Below are 25007 nucleotides of genomic sequence, written 5' to 3'. Positions count from 1 at the left end.
AAAATGATAAACTTGATTAGCAAACACAACGTGCCATTGGAACACAGGACTGATTAGGGGATAAAATAAACCTTTTTTTGGCCACTAGCCACGGTGTCTGGTAGAAGGAAAAAACTTACCAGCCACTTGGTATTTTTACCAGCCAAAGGCAAACATCACCAGAAATACATGAGGGTGCGTAAATGTGTGGTGAACATGTTAAAACGTGGCATTTATTCGGGTAATTAATCAATCACCATAACAAAAGCTAATTGCACACCTGTATAGACTAGACAGGTGTGTATGAGGGAAAAGGATCTGGATAGAAAAAACATGCTCCCACACAGTTTCTACTTGCAAGTGTTATAAGATCTTTGATCAAAACATTGCAGTCTATTGAATTATAACACTTGCTAGTAGAGACAGTGTGCGGGAGCATCTTCTTCAAATTAATCAATCACATATGCAATAACATGGCAGCTGATGGGGATCTGTATAAACACTAACACATGAGAAGGGGTGTTATAAGGTGACGCATTGCTCTTCATACTCGTCTTCCTCTTCACTGCTACTCCCTTCTCTGGGTTTCTGCACATCATTAAAAGTATTTAATTGGATTGGCTAGATATTCATAGAGCCATGGTCTGTGGTTGGGTAAAAAAATATCTCTAGGGATGATGACAGACAGTAACGTCCTTTCCATTGGCTATAGGCTACTATACTGTCACTCAGGCCAGCCCTCCCCTGCTTGCTTTATCTACTGTGGAAGGAAAGTTAGAAATTATTTCTCTAATACCTGTTAATCTCTCTTGTATACTTAAGAAAGATATGGTCAAGCTAGAAGGTCAGGCCAGAAGGTAGCTTGATTTCTGTTTGTTATTTATGATGAGAATCTTGCAGACAATGTCGAACAGTATGATTTAAGTGCCTGCTCCCTAATCCATGTGTTGATCTATGAACTCTGTCCTATAATGATATATGTTCTGATTAGCTAACTTTTAAGATAACATAGTAATGACTTTCTGATTATAACCAGCTCTTTGATTTTTGTGTATAAAAGCTCTGACTGTTAAAATGAAGGCAGAGCAACTTTGGGATCTTCTTGATTCACTGTTCCTCTCCACGCTGCGTGTATTAAAGGCATTGCAACTAACGTTCCAACCTGATTTGAAGATGATTGTTCTTCCACATTATCTGGCGACGAGGATCGGGATCGCTAACCCTGACGGAGAGGACCGGAGTTGCCAGACCAGTGACCAGCAAAGCCGCACCGGCAGAATAATAAGGTAAGGGAGCCTTTTAAAATCCCTACTGCGGTGCTTTGTTTTCACTTGTCTGCTCGCCTGGCCCCCTGACGATCAGGTAACGCGATCTATATTTTAATTAAACAATGTTGCTTGCCTTACATCAAATACTTGAGGCAGGAAATGTTTTCTTGCTTGTAAAGAAACAAAGGTTTCTTAGGGTTACCATAGACTTGACTGTGTCTTCTTGTTTATGAAGAAACAGGACTGTTTTTTCCTGTTTGGGTTCCCGCAGACTAAAGTGTGTCTGTAAACTGCAACATAGGTTTGACCTACTATTAAAAAAAAAAAAAAGCGCTAATTAATTGTTCAATATCTGATACGCCGGTGATAATATAAAATAACGTGTTTATAGTTTATAGAAGTTTATAGTGTTTATGGTAAATGAAGAAAAGTAATTAAGTTATATACAAGTTCTATAAATGCAAACATATTGAAAAACATGCTTGTTATTATTCCTATATAGCATTTATTATTATATTTTTTTTTTTCTCTCCCTTGTCGCTTTATTGTTATTTTGCGGGCTTGCACGCCTTGGTTGTTGTGTACAAAACGATACATAGAAAATGGGAAAATGTGTTACTGTGTGGGAACAGCTCTAGTAAGACGGGCGACCCGCCACTTAAAGGTACACGTCAGGTACATGTATGATAACTATGGAGTGAAGCAGTGCGCGATGTGCACAAGTGGTTTGACTGGACAATAGGTGACAGAAAGTTAAGGTTTCCAGAAGATGGGACTTTTGATTCAGATAGACTTTAAACGGTTTTGCAAAATAGGAATACAAAGCCGGGAGAAGTAAACTAGAAAGTGTTTATTATGTAAGTAGAATTGGGGGCGCCATAGGCGTTTCCAGATATTTTATGGCATGTTACGTCACTTATTTATTATACCTACGTCATATACAGACGGAAGTGTACACCCATAGCGCCCTAACCCCCCACGATGACCCCAATGACCTCCCTTATCCTACTGTCCTTCTCTCGCCCCTAGCCCCCCTCCCTCCACCCACACTGCTTAGTTCTGCAGGCCTTTGTTCTTGCCGGAGAGTGTGAATGTTCAGAGTGTGAATGTTTCAGGTCCTGGGGGGTTGTGACCCCCCCCCCCCATTAAGTTAGAATAGCTCCATTGTTTCAGTAATAGTTATCTATCTATCTATCTATCTATCTATCTATCTCTCTCTCTCTTTATCTTGTAGTGAATTCATTTTTTTTTGTTAAACGTCTTCTAACTGTCTTAAAAGTTAATAAGATTTAAACTTAAGATATTGTTCAATTTCTTAACAGTCCCTTATCCTGGCTTACAAATGTTACGATATACCACATTATTTTCTTACATTCTTAATCTTTAGAACTCCTTAAATTACTCTAGCCCTCTAAGTAAAGTGCTTAGGGGGAAAGTTTTTTAAAATTTATTTTAGCTCGCTCTCGCTCTCCCTCTCTCTCTCTCATGAAATGCGTAACGTGAAGTCTGAGATTAAAATGAATGCTTGTGGGGATTGAGGTCTGTGTGATGTCCCTCAATGTGACGTGGCTCACAACGAGGGGAGTGTACGTGTGTGTGAGTGGGTTGGTGGTTTTATGCTAATAGTCCCCTAGAGACAGGGTCTGACCGCTTGTTGAAATCAAAATAGTCTAATCCTTCTAACCGATATAATTTATTAAACATGTATCAAAAGTCCAAATAACTCTTTTGTCTGATCTAAACGCTTTCTGATTAGTTGCTACACATTTTGATACCAAACACGCCTGTGTCCCATCAATAACCTGGGCTGGACCAGGAAGTCATTTTAAACATCCCGAGGCTTAGATAAAGCTGATGTTGAAATACTGATTTTAAAATGCTAAACATCCTAGGGTCTGTCTTTAGACTTAAAAGACAAAACAGGTTCCCTAAAACAGTGATCAGAAATACAATGGTTAGCTAGAAGTCTGGTGTATATAGTATTATAGTCCTTTTCTTTGAGCTTGGGTTAATCGCTAGCTCGATAAACTGTTGAAATAGTCTTAGATTTATATAGAGTCTATAGAGTTTCTATAGGTCTAGCTGATTCGGTTTTTTTTTTTTTTTTTGGACATCGAGTCAGGGGAGGCGCCACCTTGGCAGTCATTTGAATTATGCCGCTGAGAGAGCTGATTGGTTGTGGGGGGTGTTTAACAAGGTGACTGAAAGTCTGGGGGGTGCCCCAGAAAATTGACCCCCACCGCAGATTCATAGGCATAAATATGTGGTGAGGTCTCCATCTTGATGCATCATCCGCACCTCCCGAGTGAAGTGAAGTGAAGACCTCTGCTACTGAAGAACTACAATGGCCGGAAACGGCATCACAGACTTCGGCTTGAACGAATTTTTCGGTAAGTCTTCAGATTCCATTCATTGTTACGGGATGTGTTATACACATGTTTTGTAAATAAGGCTATAACCTCTGTTTTAAGAACTGTAACTTTATTTTACAGACAGTCAACAATCTTTAATACCCAACGCGGAGGCCATAATTTGGAACGCCTCTGTGATTAACGAAGGTAAGCTTTAATTGTTTATATAGGAACTATGTTGTGTGTGTGTGTGTGCGTTGCTGTGTTTGTGCTTTAAGTTAGCTGTTATATAATGTTTGTTAATGTTTTGAATTAATTACACAGAGGTTGCCGAAAGGATCAATGTTATCGAGATACTGAGAGAAGCTACCGTACCTATACGAGAGATCTACAGACTACGTAAGAACTAAATTATCTTTCATCACATTATCGGTACTTATTTGTACCCATTTATACAGCGGTGTCTTTCATAGTTGTATTCTATGTGAATTACATTGTTCGAGGGATCCACGGTACTTTTTAAAACATATTATTTTTTAACAGCTGTAAGAAACGTGATCCTAGACAGTCAGTAATGTCCTTCAAACTTTAAGTCTTTAAACGGGTTTGTTTGTTTGTACCGCTGAGGCTTGAGGGGTATTTTTTGTATTTATTTTTTTTGGGTGGGAGGGTGTGTTAGTCTGTTTCGTGGGTGGGTGTAGATGACATGCTGGGGCATGTAGCATGGCCTTGTTTAGAAATGTTTGTTTGAACACTCAGTTGGTTGTGAAATTAAGCTTACCGTCACAGATGTTTTAGTGAGTTGTTTGTAATATCTACCGTTATTTTGATAGTTTAAGATGTATATAGATGTTTGTGATTGTATTTTAAAGTGTTTGGGTTGATTGTAAATGACTACATGTGTTCATTTTGTATTCTTTTCTTTTTTATGTTTGTTATTATTATTTTTTTAGATGGTGAAAATGCTCCCGAACCAGGAATCTCCGGGGTCAGACGACATTTAAACTTGGAAGGTTCATTTAAAAGCTAAATGTTGTTAGTCGTCTATAAACCTGTGTTATGATAATATTAATATTACCGTTTTAAAGAATCGTTTATTATGACTTTATTTACGGTTTGTATTTTATGCAGTTTTTACATAGTTCATACGTTTTATAGCGAGTGTTTATATGTCTATTGTTTGTAAATAATAGCATCAATGTGTTTTGTTTGTTCCTAAGGCTAATTTTCAAAGGTCTAAAATGACCCTAGCATAGCGTTTAAATCATTTGATTTAAATGAAGAGTTTCATCGTCACTCAACCCGCCCTCGATCCTGTATCCAAGATACGGGAGCAGTACCCCGCCTATGCCAGATTACCCTCAAGTTCTTTTGGGTCACCACTCCCGAGTCTACGTTCGACCCCTTCAAATCCCGGACAGTATCCGCCGATGGGTGGAGATCTACTGAACCACCTATAGACCTGCATCGATAGACGAATGCCCGGATATAATCCCACAAGTGGCACGTGAGTTGTTATTGGATATCCTAGATTATCAAAAAATGATTATACATGCACAAAGCCTGGCTATAGAGGGTCAAAACATTATTATTAATACAGTTAATAACGCCATAGATCGAAATTAATATTTTATTAGCGGTAAAACGACTCGAAAGTGTGGGATGTGGTGTTGTGTAAAATAAATAAATGAATGAATAAACAAAAATGTCTGGACATGGTAAAAGAGTTCACAATCCGAATGATTATGACCGAGTTCAGTCCCCAAAAAGACCATCCAGAGAGAATGGACCCGTTCATGTCGAGAACTCAGCCAGCCATCCAATAAACCCGGAACTATTGCAAATGGTAAATGATTTAAATAACAGACCCTTACCCCCGATAGAGTTAAACACCCTGTTCCCTCCTGATTTGGTCGAATTGCCGCTGAATCCCGACCTGTTGCAAATTGTTAATGATATAAATATCCTACCCCTGCCAATGTCTCCTATAGAGCCCCGGCCCCCAATACATCCTGATTTACTAGAAATGGTTGATGCTTTGAATGTGATACCCTGTCCAAATTCTGTCCCTGTTACAAATTAATTGTGCCCATTAGAACACCGGGGTTCTGCTGAAGCAGCCGGTGCTATAGAGCAGGATCTTGACATTAACCGGTTTGATATCTTTGAAGGTCTTTTACAGACCTTAAATGAGACTCGTCAAAATGGTGGCTTTGCGGGTTGTTGGGGTGATGTGGAGGGTTGTGATACTGATAAAGTGGTAGGGGGCAGACTCGGTGAGAACAAGGGTAGTGAGGGTTTTGGGCAAACTGTGGACAATCCTAAGAGGTTCGTTGATCCAGTGATTATAGATAGACCGGCCTATAACAATTTTGAAATTATGCAGCATTTTAATTTTGCAGAACTTTTCAATTGTGATAATTATGCTGAAATATTCGTCAACATACACGATGCCTTGCAAAGCATGATTGAGCGGGTGGCTGATAGGGTTAGACCTCGAGATGTTGTCCTGTTAGAACTGAGGGGTGATGATTTGTTTAGCAACCTGTCTGTAATGCCTTGTTACAGAGTAACGCATCCATCTTAGCCGATGAAAGTTTGACCCTGGTTCTAAATGTGGTGCGTGACCGTGAGGGAGGGGCTTGTAGAAGACAGTTGTCAAAATGTTTGAAGAATGACATAATCCGGATTAAGATCAGACAGTTAGTGGTGAACTCCGATGGGGACAACAAAATCTGTTGCCTTTTCAGACATCTTCAAGTTTGAGGAGAAATTGTCTTTAAAAATTGTGGTGTGTGTGATAAATGACGTGTTTGTGAAATTTCAGATGCATTCTGACCCCCACGAACAGACGCTGTTTCTCTTCCTTAATGATAGTCATTACATTGGAATAAAGAGTTTGACGGCTTTTTTGGGTTGTTCGTACGTTTGCCCCTTCTGTTATGCGGCATTCAACGATAAGCTTAAACACCGATGCGCCGGTTACTGCAATGTTTGTTTCAGCCCCCAGTGTCGTAAGGGGTTGTCCCCCACCATCCGCTGTAAAGATTGTTTATGGATCTGTCTCTCAGCGTTCTGTTTTTCTGAGCATAAGGTGCCGAGGGTTAACAGCGAGGGTGTTGAACTGAGCGCCTGTGATCAAACAAAATATTGCCCCAAATGTCGTTTCCAATACCGGTTTCATAAGGGCAAGACCCACAAATGTTCGAAACAGCGGTGTCGGCTGTGTAAGGCCGACCTGACCCTAGAGGCCGAACACCAATGTTTTATTCAGTCTGTTAAAAAGGAGCCACTGCATAAACTGTATGTCTTTTTTGATTTTGAATGTTGCCAGGAAAAAGGGATCCATGTGGATAATTATATACACTGTATAGACATGATGGATCGCGAGTGGTCGGCCAGCGGTGAGGATTGTGTCAGTGCTTTCTTTATAAAATACCGTAGTCTGAAATACCTCAATTACACGTTTATTGCACACAATGCTAAGGGTTATGATTCTTACCTTTTGATGAAGTATCTGGTGGAGAACGTGGTGACCCCTAAAATTATTGCTCAGGGGAGCAAGATAATGTGTTTCACCGATGAAACTTTCAACCAAAGGTACATAGATTCGCTGAATTTCCTACCCATGAAATTGAGTGCTTTGCCTAAAGCTCTGGGTTTCGCGTCTCAGAAGAAAGGTTGGTTCTGTCACAGTGGTTGGAATACCTGACTACCCGGGATGACATCATGATCAGTCACGCTTTAAACCGCGGGGAAGTCAAAATGGGTCCCTACCACTACCCCAGGTGGCTGGGGTGCGTACCGCTTACGAGTTTGCCGGTTGTATTTTCCACGGGTGTCCGCAATGTTTTGATCCAAACACCTTTAATCCTGTAACTCAAAAACTCTGTGGTGATGTGCACTATAATTTTCAGCAACGAATTGAAACATTAAAAAAACACCTATGGTTTGAACGTGGTGGTGATTTGGGAACACTAGTGGACCACCCTGAAGCAGCAGGATGAGGGGGTGCGGGTCTTCATGGAAACCTTTGACTTTCCAGAACGTCTCCAACCCCGGGAGGCATTATTTGGGGGTTGGACCAACGCCATCTGTTTACATTATGAGGTAAAGTCAGGGGAGAGAGTAGATTACTATGACTTCACTAGCTTGTACCCATTTGTCAACAAAACTAAAATGTATCCCTTGGGACATCCAAACATTATTTATCGCGACTTTCTCGACATCAGTCATTACTTTGGCTTGATCAAATTCACCGTATACCCGCCCCGAGGTCTATTCTTGCCCGTGTTGCCTTACAGGTGCTCGGGAAAATTGATGTTACCTCTGTGTAGAACATGTGTGGAAACAATCGTCTAAATACAACCTTGATTAAAAACCCCGAACAGTTTATAGAATTCATGTTTTCCAAAGAACACGATGTATCCCACTTTCTAATTCATAAATGACCGAGTGGCCCAGGTGCAATGGCGGACCCCGAAAGATTTCCCCACCCGCCAGGGTAACGTTAATGTGTTTATTGCAATTTTTTCCACGGCTTACGCCCAGCTTGAACTGTACAACTTAATGGACCAACTACAGGAGTGCACGCTCTATCACGATACTGACTCTGTGATCTTTGTCACCAGGCCGGGGGATTGGGTCCCGCCCCTCGGGGACTACTTTGGGGAGTTAACGAGCGAGCTAGATCCTCAGGACCACATAGTGGAGTTTGTTTCAGGGTTCCAAAGACTTACGCATACAGAACAGCTGCTGGTAAGACATGTATGAAAGTTAAGGGGATCACTCTGAACCATTGTAACAACAAAATCATTATGATGACCCTGGTCCACAGTTTTGTAACTGAAAAAGACGCGCCTTCTCGTGAGATTATTACTTCCAGAAACTGAATCTATCTGAATTAAAAGGGTTACATGTTGGAAAATAGATCACTAAACAAACGGTTCAGGGTGGTGTACAATAAAAGAGTGTTGATGCCCGACTATAACACTCTACCTTATGAATATTAGCGGTGGTTTTGATAACAGACTTCAACATCCTTTTTCATGTATTATAGCCGGTCCCTCCAACTCGGGTCAGAGCTATCTTATAAAGAATTTCATAGAAAATGTGGAAGCGACCGTGTCCCAAAATCTCGACAACATAGTGTGGTGCTACTCTTGCTGGCAGCCGCTCTACGATGCTTTGGCGGCGAAAATAAAAAATCTGAAATTTGTACAGGGAGTCCCCGACTCGCTGTGTGATGATGAGTTGTCAAAAAGTCTAACTAATCTAGTGGTCCTTGATGACCTGATGGAACTGGCCAGTGACAATAGCGAGGTGGAAAATGCCTTCACAAAGTACACTCATCATCGGAATTTAAGCATTATTTATTTAGTTCAAAATTTATTTTTGCAAGGTAAAAAAAGTCGCACTATTAATTTAAACACTAATTATATAATTATTTTTTTAAATCCCAGAGATAAACTACAGGTTACCGTCTTGGCTCGTCAAATGTACCCCAAACAGACAAAGTTCTTTTTGGAGGCTTTTGAGGACGCTACCAAAAAACCCTACGGGTACTTGCTCGCCGATTTTAAAGCACAAACCCCGGAAGACTTTCGTCTCGGAACAGGTTTGTGCCCTCCAGATTGGCCGGCTGTGTATGTGCTAAAGAAAAGGAAATAAATAAGCATGTCTGTTCGGATTAAAAGAAATCTACCACTTTTGCAGATGTTATTTGAGGGGAACCCGTGCCAGAGGAAAGCTGTGCTGGCCGCGGCCCCTTCGGATTTGATAGAGTCCCTGTGCGAAATAGCTTTAAACATCTTGCGTGGAAACATCCCCCTAACCCCTTCTCAACATTCTAAACTCAAAAAACAAAAAGCTGTTATCAAGATCATCGCTAATAAGAAGTATTCTATTAAAAGAAAAAGAAAGAAGATTAATCAAACCGGGGGTTTTATTGAACCACTCTTGAGCATAGCTGTGCCTTTCCTTGCCAGTCTTCTGGCTTCGAGCTCGGTTTAGTAATGGAACATGCTCGGAAAATGTTTTTGGTCCCTCAGGATCAGCTTGAAAAACTGAAAAAAAATGTTGCCGGTCCAGAAACCCTCCAACAAACTGTCGAGAATAACTTGGACTCTGAAATGAAAGCTATATTAACCAGGGTTGATTTAAATCAGCATTCCAAACCCCAATTGTATAGTGCCACAATACAACAATATACAGTATCTGGTTCGGCAGGGGGAAAAAGATTACAACACTTTAACTTTAAACATGGCCTCTCGAGAAAACGGGATTGCGGATGAGGGGACTGTGGCTGATAAGGGTTTTGATGCTCAGCCCTCTGTGATAGCGGATACCGAGCCTGTTGAGGGTTTTTCCTCCTCGCCAGAGGTCGATGTTGTAACTGATGTTTTGAGAAACATGCCTTCCAGAAGCAAAAGAAATGCTGAATATATCCTGCACAAAATGGTTCAGAAACCACGTGTAACGGCTTGGAATGAACAGGGTGAATTTGTTTTTAAAGGACAATTGATCAAAGGATCACATATGTTTGATCTGTTGAAGAGTGTCACTAGCACTAATAAGATCCCTGCTAGCTGCAGACCTGTAGGCTGGAATTCTTTCCTACATGCGATGGCCTGTCTGAACATCCCACAATCAACAGTGCCTAACCAGGAGACACGCCAAAAAATACACATGTGTAAAGAGGGGGGAGGCTGAATGGGAAGCTAAAACCCCAACTGCTCATTACTTACCCAGTGTTAAGCGAAGGATCTCAGGATCTAGTACACGTTGGTTTGCTTATTAATAGCCTGTTATTATTGTTTGTAAAACAGTGAATGAAGACCGACAACCGATTGTAATTATTTATTTTATGTTTTATTTTTCGAATGTTGTACAGATGTGTTCTTTATAACATGCCCCGTGTCTTCTATAATAAGTGTGTTAAATAAATGATTTGCTTCAAAGAGTGATTCCTGTTTTTCTCCTTAACATACGTGACATCTTTTAAAATCCTCACAAGAGCAGCCAGTCTGTATACAAGGGTTGTTAGCACCATACGTTACAGGTATATAAGGGTCCGTATACATTGTCCTGACAAACTGTCACTTTTTCATCATTCTGTTCTAAATCATCGCTGTACAGAGTCATAATGTCTGGATATGTTCGACCTTTAGCTCTATGATATAAGAAAAATGCACAATGTTGGCACAAGTGGTGGTCTGTAGACTCTGTACTTGACGCCCGTTTTAAAGGGTTTCTTGACAGTTGTTGAGCAAAAAGTTATGGATACTCCGGGGGAAAGGTCTGAAATCTGGGGGGTGACCGTAGGAATCAAAAAAATTCACCACGTTGATCCTCCCTTAGATAAATAGTGAACCAGTGTTCTCCAGGCATATTTTTAGGGTGAGTATTGATTATGTACATCGCTGGTAAATTCTTGATCTTAAATTTAGGCAGCTGGTCACAGGCATAGACCCCTTGAAACCGTTTGCGGGTACATGAGGTAGCCGTCATGATGGTGTTGAGCTCTATGGTATTCATTTTAATAATAATCATACAGAATGTTTCTTCTCTGATTCACCTCAATAATGTTGTGAAACACAGCGTACACGATCATATTTACAGTGCGGGGTAGAGGCTATTTAAAACGCATCTCCAGACGCATGTTACCCGTTTTCACCAGTGAAAAATGTTGTCCACACTCTTCGTCGGGGGTCAGGTTGAATCTGTACAGCGTGTAGCCGCTGCAGTATTCCTGGCGATTGATCATCAGAGGTTGATCCTTGAGATGACGACCCGCAGCCAATACTAGACTGTAATATTCCCGAACAGCATTGCTGTTTTCAAAGTCCGGTTGAAAAGGCTTGGACGGCACCTGCACTCCGTCAACGTACAATGCTATAAATTCTGCGTTTAATGTTTAAAGTTAAAGGGGTTCTTGTTGTATACCCTGGTAAAGGCATCATTATCCACTAGACCTATAATAACCTGTTTTGGGAGCTGCCCTAGAAAAAGATTTTCTTGGTTCATCACACGTGTCCCCGCGGGGATACTGTGGACTTTCATATAGACTCTTTCTTTCGGGTACTTGGCGTTTGCCGTCATTAATGCCTGGGCGTGTCCTAGTTTAACCGCTGGGGATACGGACACTTTTCACAAACAATGAGGTCGATAATATATTCAGTTTATATTTTTCAGTATCGGGAGTCATCAGACAGAAAGCATTTTTGCTCGGGATCATTTTAATTTTAATGTCTACCCTGTTGAGCATGAGTTTTTATTGAAAAAATATGTCCACATGAATATGCCCTATTAGCTCAAAGGTCCGGCCTTCGTCTGAAAAGGCTGCTCTTTTTTGCAAGCCCTCATTGAGTCCATCTGTATCCCTGTCGTCCATAGCTTCTGGGGTGTCTTTGAAGAACAGGCCAGGACTGAACTGCTTGCTTAGAGTCTCCTCACTATAATTAAGGATACACTCCATCATGGCTCTATAGGGGTAGGTATTGCTGCTTTGACTAATGAGTCGATCACCCAGGGTCACGTCCACTTGCGAAAACATGGTGGCCATAGGGTAATTGATGACACCAACGTTGGCTGCCTTCACTGTTGCATCCCCATCCTCCTCATCCACTCTGCAGTTGATTAAAATGACAGTGTTGTTCAAATCAATATAATCTTCCCCATTTCCCGCTATGAAAAACTCCAGAGGGGCCGTTTCTGAAATTGCGGAAAGAGGTAGTATCTCTACATAGATGCTTTTATCTATACTCGTTTGGGTGTACGGGACTGTAAACAGGTCCAGTTCTGATTTAATGCATTCTTCCGATAGGCTATGGAAAAAAGACATGTTTAAAAGATGTAACCTGAAGATCTATTGGGCTTTCTTTGAGACTTTCTTTTTGCAGGTTTTCTCTTCTGTTGCTTCCTTCTCCGAGGGATTCTGTGGTGTGTTGGAGAATGAGCGAGTCTTCGTTTTTTTGTTAGCTGGGGGTCTTCGCTGCCCTGGTGGGTGTCTGCTGCTTCTTCTTTTACCCCCGCCCCTCGACATCACCATGAGTCCCGAACCCTCCTGATGCTCATGGCTAGCTGAGCGGTTCATAACATTGGCGAACACATCACTAACAATGTTTTTAGCCGCTGATTTCAAGTGGGGTCTGGCTATAGCAAAGCCTCTCTTGAGCAGGGGTACGGCCATTCTAAAAAGACCACGAAAGAGTCCACCTAGCCCGGCCCCATACATAGTGGAGGATCCTACAAACCCGGGCAAGCCATTCCCGGCTTGCATTTTGTAATAATCAACATAGGCCAGAGGATCGACATAACCCCTCGAAAATGTAGTTTAACTATAATTTTACCGAAACGGAATGGTACGTTGATATTCTGATCTGATTTTACTTTGATCGTGATGTTGTCAAAGTGTGTCTTTGAGACTGGTATGTAGTGCGGCTTGTCATAAGTAATTGTGATCATGTCATTGCTTTTACCTTTAATAAGTACATTTCTCAAAAGAGGCACATAACTATCACCAACCCTCTGGTGGGCAATGATGTCCGTATAGATGTAAAGAGTGTAAAAACCACCTCTGATATCGGCCGGGAAGGGGGCCACCACGTCTGAGAATGAGTTCTCCGTGTCAGTATAGAAGCCTATTATACGTCCCAGGGCCCCGCTGGTTTGAATACTAAGGCCAGGTTTTGACACAATGTACACTCGGTTTTTAATAGGATTGTAATATAACTTGAGGCAGGGGTTCCCGTCTGAGAACTGCTTATTCATCTCATCTAATATTTTATCCACGCTGTCGTAATAACCCCCTTCGATCGTGAATGACCATTGACTCTTTTTAACATGATCAAAAACTGAGAAGTTGGCATCTTTATCTTGTAAAATAGACCAAGTGTAAGGATACTGTATTTCCGCCAAACCCACTTCCCACGAACCCCTTAGATCTATAGATTTTCCAAATTGCACTGTGTAACTGGATATTTCATTTTTAGGATATATATCGAGAGAGGAGTTACTGGGTAGAGTCACGTAGAAGCCACCTAATTCCATCTTGAGAAACTAAAGTAATGCCCCCCACCACACCCGCGGACATCTTGTTATAAGGCTTGAATAACACAAACCTGTTGCTCCGGGACTCAACTATTGAACTTTTCAGGCCAACCTCTCCATTGCACTAACACATATTTTTTCCGGTTTTGGTTTTTTTCCGCTATAATCTTTTCAACTCTGAATACTCTATCTTTACCCACAATAATTTTTTGTAACTTGGCAGCTTAAAACGTCCCTTCTATTTCCTCCCCGTCATAGTCTTTTAACCGGTACACGGGGGGGTCTCTAGCCAACTGTTCGGTAACTGTAAAATATTCATCAGTAAATGTTTGTTTATAACCTTTGGCAAAAGGGTTGCGCAGCTTTGAAACTCTCACCACATCCCCGACATTGAACTTATAAGTAGTTTTTTCTGTCTTAAAAAAGGGACCGTATACATTTTTATATACCTTAAAAGAATTACTCTTGTTAACATCTATAGGCTTCATTTTAATACTGGTGTGATATCCTCGGTTGTAAACTTCGATAAAATCCTGAACTTTATCAACATACTTGAACGTGTTGACAGCTGTAAAATATCTCCACATTATTGTCTTTATGGTGCGGTTAAACCTCTCCACAACCGATGCCTTAAGCTCATTACCGGTGGTGAAATGATGTATATTGTGTCTCTTCAACAGATTCTGAAATTCTCTTTTGAGAAACTCTTTTCCTTTATCAGTCTGCAGTTTTTTAGGACACCGACCCTGGGACAATATATCCTCAAAGGCCCTTGTCACCACACTACCTGTTTTATTGTGCAGAATTCGGATCCATGCGTATTTCGATAACACATCGATGCACATCAACATAAATTTGTGACCATTGTTATCTTTTGATAAATTTGACATATCGACTAGATCCATCTGCCATTGTGAGTCTATGTCAGTCACATAGACGCGATTTCTTTTAAAGTTAATTCTGAGCGGTTTATGTAGGGTATAGGCGTCTTGTGCCCTTAGCCATTCTGAAACAACCTCATCCTTAGCCTTAACCCCGGCTTCAGTTAGTCCTCTTTGAAAACCTTTCTTACCAGCCAAACCACCGGCCTTGGCCGGGTTGTAGTACAGATCCTTCATCTGGGGAGCTTGCAGAGTCATTCTGTCAGATCACACGACACAATGAGCAAAGTTTTTTATACATGTTTTTTTTATTCCATTTCAGGCGAACAAACACCTCTTTTTAGACAATTGAGAAAAGTATAACATACACAACAATTTTTTCTACGGTCCAAACAAAAATAAATCAGATGATTGGTTACTTGTTCTATATCGACAACGACATGTTTTTTTTATCACACACATCGATTACATACACAAATAAAACAACAATATGGGCTATTTTAAAAGTAAACAAAGGTTTGTTAAACATGATCAGTAAAAATTCATACAGATGATGATGAAAAGGACTAACATCCTTCTGGGCGCCCTCGACCATCTCACTCCAGTTTTCGTATCCCCCAGTCTCTGTTACGGCGGCCATGAAATTTTCCAGGTTTGAAAGTTGGTCATTATCTACGGTTAAATCTGTAGAGAAAAGGCTCGCATTGGCTACTTTTTTGTCAAGCACATGGTGTAATAGAGCTCTCAGGCTATCCACCGAGCGTTGATGGCAGATCCAGTTGCAGAAGCAGTCCAGAACATTTCCCATCTTCCAGGTCCCTCAGTTCTTTATGGAAGAAATACTCTTTTAGCTTCCTGGCGGTTTTTCTACTCGGCTCATCCAGGTCATTGAACAGCTCAGTTTCTCATTTATATACTTCTCATTTTTCAACTCCAGCAAAATCTCATCTATGATTTTCTGGACTTGCCCGGAAGAGGCCCGCAGGTGGGAGTAAGATATCGCCTTGATTAGCGCCAGCTTCAGCCATGGTTTGTTCAGTCTTCTGTAAATCACATCGAAATAGTATCGGAAATAATAGGCATCTGGGTCAAACAGACAGCTGTGCCTCAACTGGCTGGGGTGATTCACTTCACAACCCTGACAGACTGATTTCAGGGTTTGGTCGATGAGAACCGGCAGAATATATACCAGGGTGCTTTTAACAATTCTGCTTACATCGACCCGCACACCGGGCATAAAGCCATCGTCTTCATCATGCCCCTGAGGCGGTTCGCTGCTCATTGGGTCGCTTGGTTGGCTGTGGGTTGTTTCTACAGCCGCTGGAATGCCCCCTTCCTGAGACGAGTCCGCGATAGACAGTGCAGCAAACGCAGAACCGTTCAGGACCTCCTGAGCCTGTACATCCCAGAGACTAGCTTCGATGTCTATCGCAAAGCGTCCTGTTTTGTCTTGCGGAATCGGGTGTTGAGGTCCCGGAGGTTGGCCGCAGTCAGAGGTTTCAGGCATGTATACAAAATCGGGTGAATAGAACCAAGGTAGATCCCGGGATTGGAGAGGGGTGTAGAGCCTGTCGACATCCATAGCTTTCGGGTAAGACATTGTCTTTAAACATTGATCGGGGGGTGATGTATACCGTCTCTTCACTACGTCACGATAACCCGCCCTCTTAGAAGAGAGTGGCCCCTGCGGCTCCGTACCCACCACCAAAACCCTGAGCATTCATTTTAATCTCAGACTTCACGTTATGCGTTTCGTGAGAGAGAGAGAGAGAGAGAGAGAGAGAGGGAGAGCGAGAGCGAGAGAGAGCTAAAATAAATTTTAAAAAACTTTCCCCCTAAGCACTTTACTTAGAAGGCTAGAGTAATTTAAGGCGTTCTAAAGATTAAGAATGTAAGAAAATAATGTGGTATATCGTAACATTTGTAAGCCAGGATAAGGGACTGTTAAGAAATTGAACAATATCTTAAGTTTAAATCTTATGAACTTTTAAGACAGTTAGAAGGCCTTTACTAGAAGGTGTTTAACTAAAAAAAGAATGAATTCACTACAAGATAAAGAGAGAGAGAGATAGATAGATAGATAACTATTACTGAAACAATGGAGCTATTCTAAATTAATAGGGGGGGGGGGGGGGTCACAAACCCCCAGGACCTGAAACATTCACACTCTGAACATTCACACTCTCCGGCAAGAACAAAGGCCAGCAGAACTAAGCAGTGTGGGTGGAGGGAGGGGGGCTAGGGGCGAGAGAAGGACAGTTGGATAAGGGAGGTCATCGGGGTCATCAGGGTCATCGTGGGTGGTTAGGGCGCTATGGGTGTACACTTCCGTCCGGATATGACGTAGGTATAATAAACAAGTGACGTAACATGCCATAAAATATCTGGAAATGCCTATGGCGCCCCCCATTCTACTGATGTGGAATGATTAATGTACATTAAGAAATGAGAAACCAAAGCTAGCTATCTTAAAACATTTGTTAGAGAAAAGAAAGAAAAGACAAAAGCCATAATTCAATCTAACCTAAGTCGAATGCCCCGAAGAGAATTAAAAACAACAAAACATTACTTTGGATATAAATTAATATATATCTCTTTGTATGTTTGTACGTTTACAGTTTGCGCAAGGTAAATGTCCGTATGTCATGTCATTTTCATTTACTGTATAGTCCAGAATATGACTGAGAGTCATAAGTCACAAATAGTTACAGAATGATAGCTAAAAAACACCAGTTAAATATGTTGTAATAACAGACCTACAAGAAAAGTAAGCATTTAACTGTACACAGAATGCTATTGCAAACAGAAATAATAATACAAAATTAATTTATTTAAATAGGTCTTACGAATACAGAAGTTTAAACTAACATGTTAGAAATGGAATTAGAGCCAAATTTAGAAATGGGAATCCGAGGCAACCGCAAACATTCGGTGAAGGTTTCTTAGATATTGATAAATAGATAACCAGATACTCCAGGAAATTAAAGACGTGGTAATTTGGTAGCTATGAGTTCCACAATGAAGAGTTTTTAAATCCCTAGAAATAGATCCCAAATACAATGTGTAGGTAAGAAATTAACTATTGATCAGTTCAATCTGGTTCGGGAACAGTTCTTCTGAACCTGTACCGGTGTAGACTGGACTTCAATAGGAGAAAGCTGACACAATAAAGACATGAGCCGCGCAGGCGGACAGTCTTAGTGCCCACGCAGGTTCTTAGTTGGGGAAATAATTGACTGGACACATTTTTTGAAAATGTGTTTTCCTGAAGTACCTGGACATCATTATTGAGATCAATGAAAAAGCTTATTTTCCAAAGATTAAAAGATGTAACATAACTAATTTAATGAAACATAGTCATGGCAAGTTATAAAACTGTTTGTCCTTTCACAAACAGAAATACCCTATCAATTAGGAAGAGGGGGGCAGGGGGCAAGTGCCGTGACACTGCTCCCCCTGTTCGCCTGAGCAGACAAGCAGCCTGAGATGACTGTGAGAGAGAGAGAGAGAGAGAGAGAGAGAGAGAGAGAAGGCAGAGACTGTAAGTACGTGTAAGGGTTCATAACTTACTACAAACAGAGGAAGAGTGTAATGACTGGTAATTTACACTGCTTGTATTAATAATGATAATAATATTGATGTTGATACAGACGAATACGTCACATACTAGATGACAACCGCATAAAACGAATAATAATGAAAATAGGAATAATAGGAGTTGTTCCTAATTAAACTATGTACATAATTTTAAATTATGGTTTATTGGGAAAAAGGTATTGAGAAACAAAGAGTAATAACTGCCATCATTTACACAACTACTATTAACTATGGTGTTGAAGGAACTGCTGTAATAATTATTGTAATGGTCTCAGGTATTTAAGTTAGATAAAAGGACAAAAATAAGCACATTGTTTTGACAACTCCACACAAAAGAGTATCTACACTAGGAAGTAAAGCTGATTCAGTAAACACAGGAGATATGATGCTGCTGACGACAGCTGAGTGCTGTACGTAAATAATTTGATAAATGAGATCAATTGGAATCAAGATTATTATTATTTTGAATTGTCCCTTTACTAGAAACCTTACAGATTGTGCGAATGTCAACTAATGTGATAGAGATGCCTTTTATAAGGAGGATCTCTGATGTTGTGTGACCCACACATTGTGTCTTCAGATGACTGATTTATTCCACATGGCAGATTATGAATCGTGTCCTGAAGGAACCGATGTTTGACCCATAGTGGCAGAGGTGCATATGGAGAAGACGCTGGTTTTCTCATTGAGACACAGTAGGCCGAGGGCCCGGCTTTAAAGACAGCCTTACGGCATCTTGAACAGACCGATGTTGAGGTCCACAACGCTGAAGTGATGGTTGACTGAAATAAGTTCAAATACTGAAATTAAAGGTTTTCCAGATTATAGGAATCTACAATATATTGTGAAACAGCTCAGATGATGTCCGCAGTAGCATATATTCTTGTATTGATATTTTAATTTATAATGTACTATTAGTGGAGATGTCACATTATTCAAATGAATAGAATGAAAGCCATGAAGTCAGAATCAGTCCATTGCCTCTCTTAAGATTTGTACAATGTACAATGTTTATAAATCAAAACGCAACAAATATATGTACAATACAGTTTTCAAACTGAATTTGTAAAAAATAATGTTTTGCTGACTTTTGTATTCTCTTAGTAGGAACAAAATGTATGTGTTACGTAGGTAGTAACTAGGGTTTGACTTTTATGACCTGGGGCTGGATGAAATATAATTTGAGATGCACTGTAAAAGCTCCAGGAAATTGCAACTGGCCACTGCACCTTCCATAAGAGAGCTCAAACGTTTACTAATTCATTGGTTGCCTCACAGGCACTCTTTCCCTGGTTTGCCCATCTGGCGCATGGTGTTGGCCAAGGGGGGATGTGTGCATCAGTCTTTTAAATTGGTTTGCCCCAGGTTTTATAGTAACAGCTTAGCAATATTGTAGAACTTGCCACATTTATCAAGCTCATAATCCTGCAATATGCAAATAGATTGTGTTCAAAAGCTTAAATGTTGTGGATATGAATATATACTTGTAATAATGTATAGGTGTTCTAAATGGGTTGAAGCCTATCCCATAGGAAGGCTGAAGTAGTAACAGTAGCAAAAATACTGTTAAGGGATGTTATATGTAGATTTCGCATTCCAGGGAAATTTCCAGCGATAGGAACACTCACTTCACTGGGACGATAGTGCAGGAACTATGCAAAGCCCTGCGAGGTAAACAACATTTTCACTGCCCCATCAGGCTCAGTCAGCTGGAGCAGTGGAGAAACAAAATGGAATGTTAAAGAATAAGCTGGTTAAAATATGCAAACAAACAGGACTCAAATGTCCAGATGCCCTTCCTATAGTCCTAATGACAATGAGATCGTCAGCAAATTGAAAAAAACAGGGCCTTTCTCCGTGTGAGATTATTATGGGATGACTTATGAGACTCTCCATCACTCCTCCATTGTCTGTAAGGGAAATGGACATTCACTTGATGGATGATGCTATGTTGTCTTTTTGTATGGGACTAACACGTGCATTCGAAGCTGTCCATTCACAGGTGAAAGCCGCCCAGACTGAACCATCCCAGCAGGATTGCAAGGTGCAAGGTGCAAGGTGACTATGTGTATATTAAAGCACACAAGAGAAAGTCCTCCCAACAGCCCAGGTGGACAGGGCCCTACCAGGTGCTCCTGACCACCCACACAGCTGTGAAGTGCCAAGGAAAGACGACATGGATCCACTCCTCCCACTGCAAACTTGCCAATCGAGGTGATCAGCACAACCCTGGTGGAGAACAGAGGGATGCTTGCCTTCGCCTGGATCCTCTTCCTCATCGCCTGCGGGACCATCATCTGCGCCATAGCAGCCTTGGAAAAGGGCGCCTTCACCTCCAAGTTGACAGGATCATCACTGACTGAGGAAACCCGTCCAGAAGAAGCTGACATCAGCATCACCCTCCAGCTAACGGCACATGGCCAGAGCAGTGGCCCAAAAGGAGCGGCAGGACGCATGAGTCCACAAATACCAGGTGATGTGCTAGTAACCTCTCCCCTTTTGCATATCGACACCACAAACACTAACATATACACTGATAAAATACAACTGAGGATTTGACAGCGACGAGACAGCTACCTGACCAGAGGAAACGCCTACCTCCAACTGTCTTATCAGTTTACAAAAGACTTGAATCTGTCAAGGTGCTGGGTGTGTTCACATGTGCCCCATAACACTGAGGGAGGCATTCCCATGATCCCAGTTCCCTTGACTGTGGAAGATAACTGTGCTATATGGAAACATTATAGAATAGATATGAGTATTTACAATACTGTTAATGCATCTGCCTTTACTAAGTTTACTGAACAGATTCATGATCTTACGGATCACATTTGTAAAGATGTAACTAAAATCCACCAGACCTCGGAGTGGTCTCTTGGGAGCTGGATAAGTGGCTCCCTCGGAAGTATTGGTGCTATCATAGCCCAAAGTCTGCTTTTTATCCTTGGCATACTCATTCTTCTCTATATTTGTTTTGGACTGATCAAGTGTTGCTGTGCTTGCACTGCTAGAGAAATGCAGAAAAGCCATACTCCTGTTGAAATAAAGGAGTCTGCTAAAATAATGTATGTGGAAATGCTGCAAGAACACAGTGATATAATGGATCTTATGAATATAACCTTATTACACTGAATGATGTCCACTATTCCCCCTGAGGTTAAGGTTTACAACTCCAGGGTCTCATCATAGGACAAAATGGGGGGAGTGTGGAAGGAAAGTTAGAAATTCTTTCTCTAATACCTGTTTATCTCTCTTGTATACTTAAGAAAGATAAGGTCAAGCTAGAAGGTCAGGCCAGAAGGTAGCTTGATTTCTGTTTGTTATTTACAGTGAGAATCTTGGAGACAATGTCAAACAGTATGATTTAAGTGCCTGCTCCCTAATCCATGTGTTGACCTATGAACTCTGTCCTATAATGATATATATTCTGCTTAGCTAACTTTTTAACCAGCTCTTTGATGTTTGTGTATAAAAGCTCTGACTGTTAAAATGAAGGCAGAGCGACTTTGGGATCTTCTTGATTCACTGTTCCTCTCCACGCTGCGTGTATTAAAGGCATTGCAACTAACGTTCCAACCTGATTGAAGATGATTGTTCTTCCACACTACTGTGACATACAGTAACTCAATCTCTGTTTTGCAAATCACAATTGTGGATACTCCTCTCCAGATCTGTGAGCTATAAAGCACACATCATGCACATCCTGAGGACCCTCCCTCCTGGCATTTTTGCGCCCACCTTGTGACCCACACCCTCCTGGACCATCTCACAACAGACCTTGTGGTCGAGCTCCCGTGCTTCGGCTCATTGGTGGCCATGGTGGTGGCGTAAAGTGAACTCTGGCTGTCCCAGGCCAACAGGGTGCCCAATATGGACATTTTACTGTTGTGCCAGTTTAACCCAGATTCACTTTTGGGCCAACCGTCAACTCTCTGCGGGCCAGAGAGCCCTTGGGCGTGCGTACCTCCTCTAAATACTGGTCACAAATTGACATCAATTCTTAGAGCATACCACAGGAACTATACTTCATTTTTTCTTTTACTTCCAATGAATTTGGAAGATATTCTATTCAACATATGTTGTTGATCAGATAAAAGATGACCACTAAGAGCCCCAAATTAATATGAATCCAGAATAGCTTATTGTTCATAAATCAACTGAATAGCCCATATAACATATAAGTATTAATGAGTGTCTCTTCAGTCTTGCTGGCATAAGATTGAGGAATTGAGATCTTCTCTTCCCTGAAAGTATGTTTAACTCTTCAGATGTTTGTTTTCTGTAGAAACGGAAATATAACACATACATATGTACTTACACAGATCTGTATTTATGCATCTGTACGTGTGTGTCTGTTATGTGCTTCAAATCCTATCTATACAGATACTGCTCTTCTTAAATCGAAGGTTGCGATCCTGCCCTATAGAATGGGAAGAAATACATTTTCCTGGACTGGAGGTGTTTACGTAATAGTTTAAGATGGATTTAAGTTCTTGAATATCCATTCAATATATATTGTCTTTGTTTATTGCTGGGAGGAATACTGAAGGATTGAAGTGATGCGTGTCATTATCAGTCTGTCGAGGTGCCTTATAGTTATGTGCATATGTTTAAGAGCTACAAACAAAATCAATACTATAGGCTACATACCAGCACAAGTCTGAAAAGTAATTTTGCTTTGTTTTTCTCACTATAGAAAAGCTATAACTTGAGTGCCTGTTGGGGAGGGACATCTGTCTATCTGCCCCTGGTGACAACTAAATGATATTCTAGCGTTCTCCATCAGGATTTATCTCCAGACACTCTGCCGTTGGTTAAGCCAGGTCTTCAGCGAGCGAGTGAGTGAGTGATTGGTCAGAGGGAAACAGAAAGACAGGCCTCAGACAACTTAATCCAGTGATATTTTATTGGAGATTACCAAATGACATTAGTGGGCTATTGCTCAAACATTTTGGAACCTAACTGATTTACAAAAGAATCACTTGGAACATTTCCCATGCTAACCTGTATGTAATATGAAAACGCACAACCTCATGATAGTTTATTAATCAATAAAGTCTTTTAAAACTTGGATTAAGGATTCGGGTGACTGAATTTCCCTCAAGATTCAGATCAAGACTCCACAGAGGATTGTGGTACCAAAGTGGCTATTTTACAGGACATTTTAAGACCAAAGAGCTGAAAACACTCTGTATCTTGTACCTATTCGACATGCACAACTACAACGCAGCCACAAGTCTGGGTTCCCCAGAGAACCCACCATTAGTCAAACATTACAAGCAAAACACATCCAGTTGAATCTATGTGTGATAGGACCATAAGTTTGTGATAATTAGATTTCATATCCTTACCATATTCCACACATACATAACAGGACAAACTGTCAGGAGAGTCAGCCTGGTAGTTTTTAAATCTTTAACTGTGTAACACCTAGAATCACTGTCAAAATATTACCTGTTTAGAACTTATTAATTCAGGCTTAAAAATACTGGTACTCACTATCCACCATGCAATCTAATTACAGGGGAACACTAATTTTGCAAGTGCGAAACAGTATGGTGTACTTATTTAACTCCGCACTTGTGTCTGCATGCGAGTGGAAACATTCCCAACATACGAAGCGAGGACTGCCACGCGAGGATCACAAACTACCGTTATCCTACGAGGAATGGATGTTTCTGATTTGGGTTGAATGACATGCATGCACTCTGAGGAAGAATGAAGGGTATTTGAATGACCTGTCTGGTTATAGGTCTTTAATTATACATCCCATTTAGGAAAATGGTAGCTGGCATCTTAATAAGAAAAAAAGTGTGTATATACACTCACCTAAAGGATTATTAGGAACACCATACTAATACTGTGTTTGACCCCCTTTTGCCTTCAGAACTGCCTTAATTCTATGTGGCATTGATTCAACAAGGTGCTGAAAGCATTCTTCAGAAATGTTGGCCCATATTGATAGGATAGCATCTTGCAGTTGATGGAGATTTGTGGGATGCACATCCAGGGCACGAAGCTCCCGTTCCACCACATCCCAAAGATGCTCTATTGGGTTGAGATCTGGTGACTGTGGGGGGCCAGTTTAGTACAGTGAACTCATTGTCAGGTTCAAGAAACCAATTTGAAATGATTCGACCTTTGTGACATGGTGCATTATCCTGCTGGAAGTAGCCATCAGAGGATGGGTACATGGTGGTCATAAAGGGATGGACATGGTCAGAAACAATGCTCAGGTAGGCCGTGGCATTTAAACGATGCCCAATTGGCACTAAGGGGCCTAAAGTGTGCCAAGAAAACATCCCCCACACCATTACACCACCACCACCAGCCTGCACAGTGGTAACAAGGCATGATGGATCCATGTTCTCATTCTGTTTACGCCAAATTCTGACTCTACCATCTGAACGTCTCAACAGAAATCGAGACTCATCAGACCAGGCAAAATTTTTCCAGTCTTCAACTGTCCAATTTTGGTGAGCTTGTGCAAATTGTAGCCTCTTTTTCCTATTTGTAGTGGAGATGAGTGGTACCCGGTGGGGTCTTTTGCTGTTGTAGCCCATCCGCCTCAAGGTTGTATGTGTTGTGGCTTCACAAATGCTTTGCTGCATACCTCGGTTGTAATGAGTGGTTATTTCAGTCAAAGTTGCTCTTCTATCAGCTTGAATCAGTCGGCCCATTCTCCTCTGACCTCTAGCATCAACAAGGCATTTTCGCCCACAGGACTGCCGCATACTGGATGTTTTTCCCTTTTCACACCATTCTTTGTAAACCCTAGAAATGGTTGTGCATGAAAATCCCAGTAACTGAGCAGATTGTGAAATACTCAGACCGGCCCGTCTGGCACCAACAACCATGCCACGCTCAAAATGGCTTAAATC

General features: G+C 41.2%; 1 pseudogene; it reads right to left on the bottom strand.

Annotated features, from left to right (window-relative positions):
• The window catches only part of LOC136713198 (ADP-ribosylation factor-like protein 13B), a 56449-nt pseudogene extending 34445 nt beyond the window's left edge, over window positions 1–22004 (bottom strand).
• Between the last annotated feature and the right edge of the window lie 3003 nt (window positions 22005–25007).

Source organism: Amia ocellicauda, chromosome 2 (assembly GCF_036373705.1).
Source record: "Amia ocellicauda isolate fAmiCal2 chromosome 2, fAmiCal2.hap1, whole genome shotgun sequence".
NCBI lineage: Eukaryota > Metazoa > Chordata > Actinopteri > Amiiformes > Amiidae > Amia > Amia ocellicauda.
This window is presented reverse-complemented; position numbering and strand designations above follow the sequence as displayed.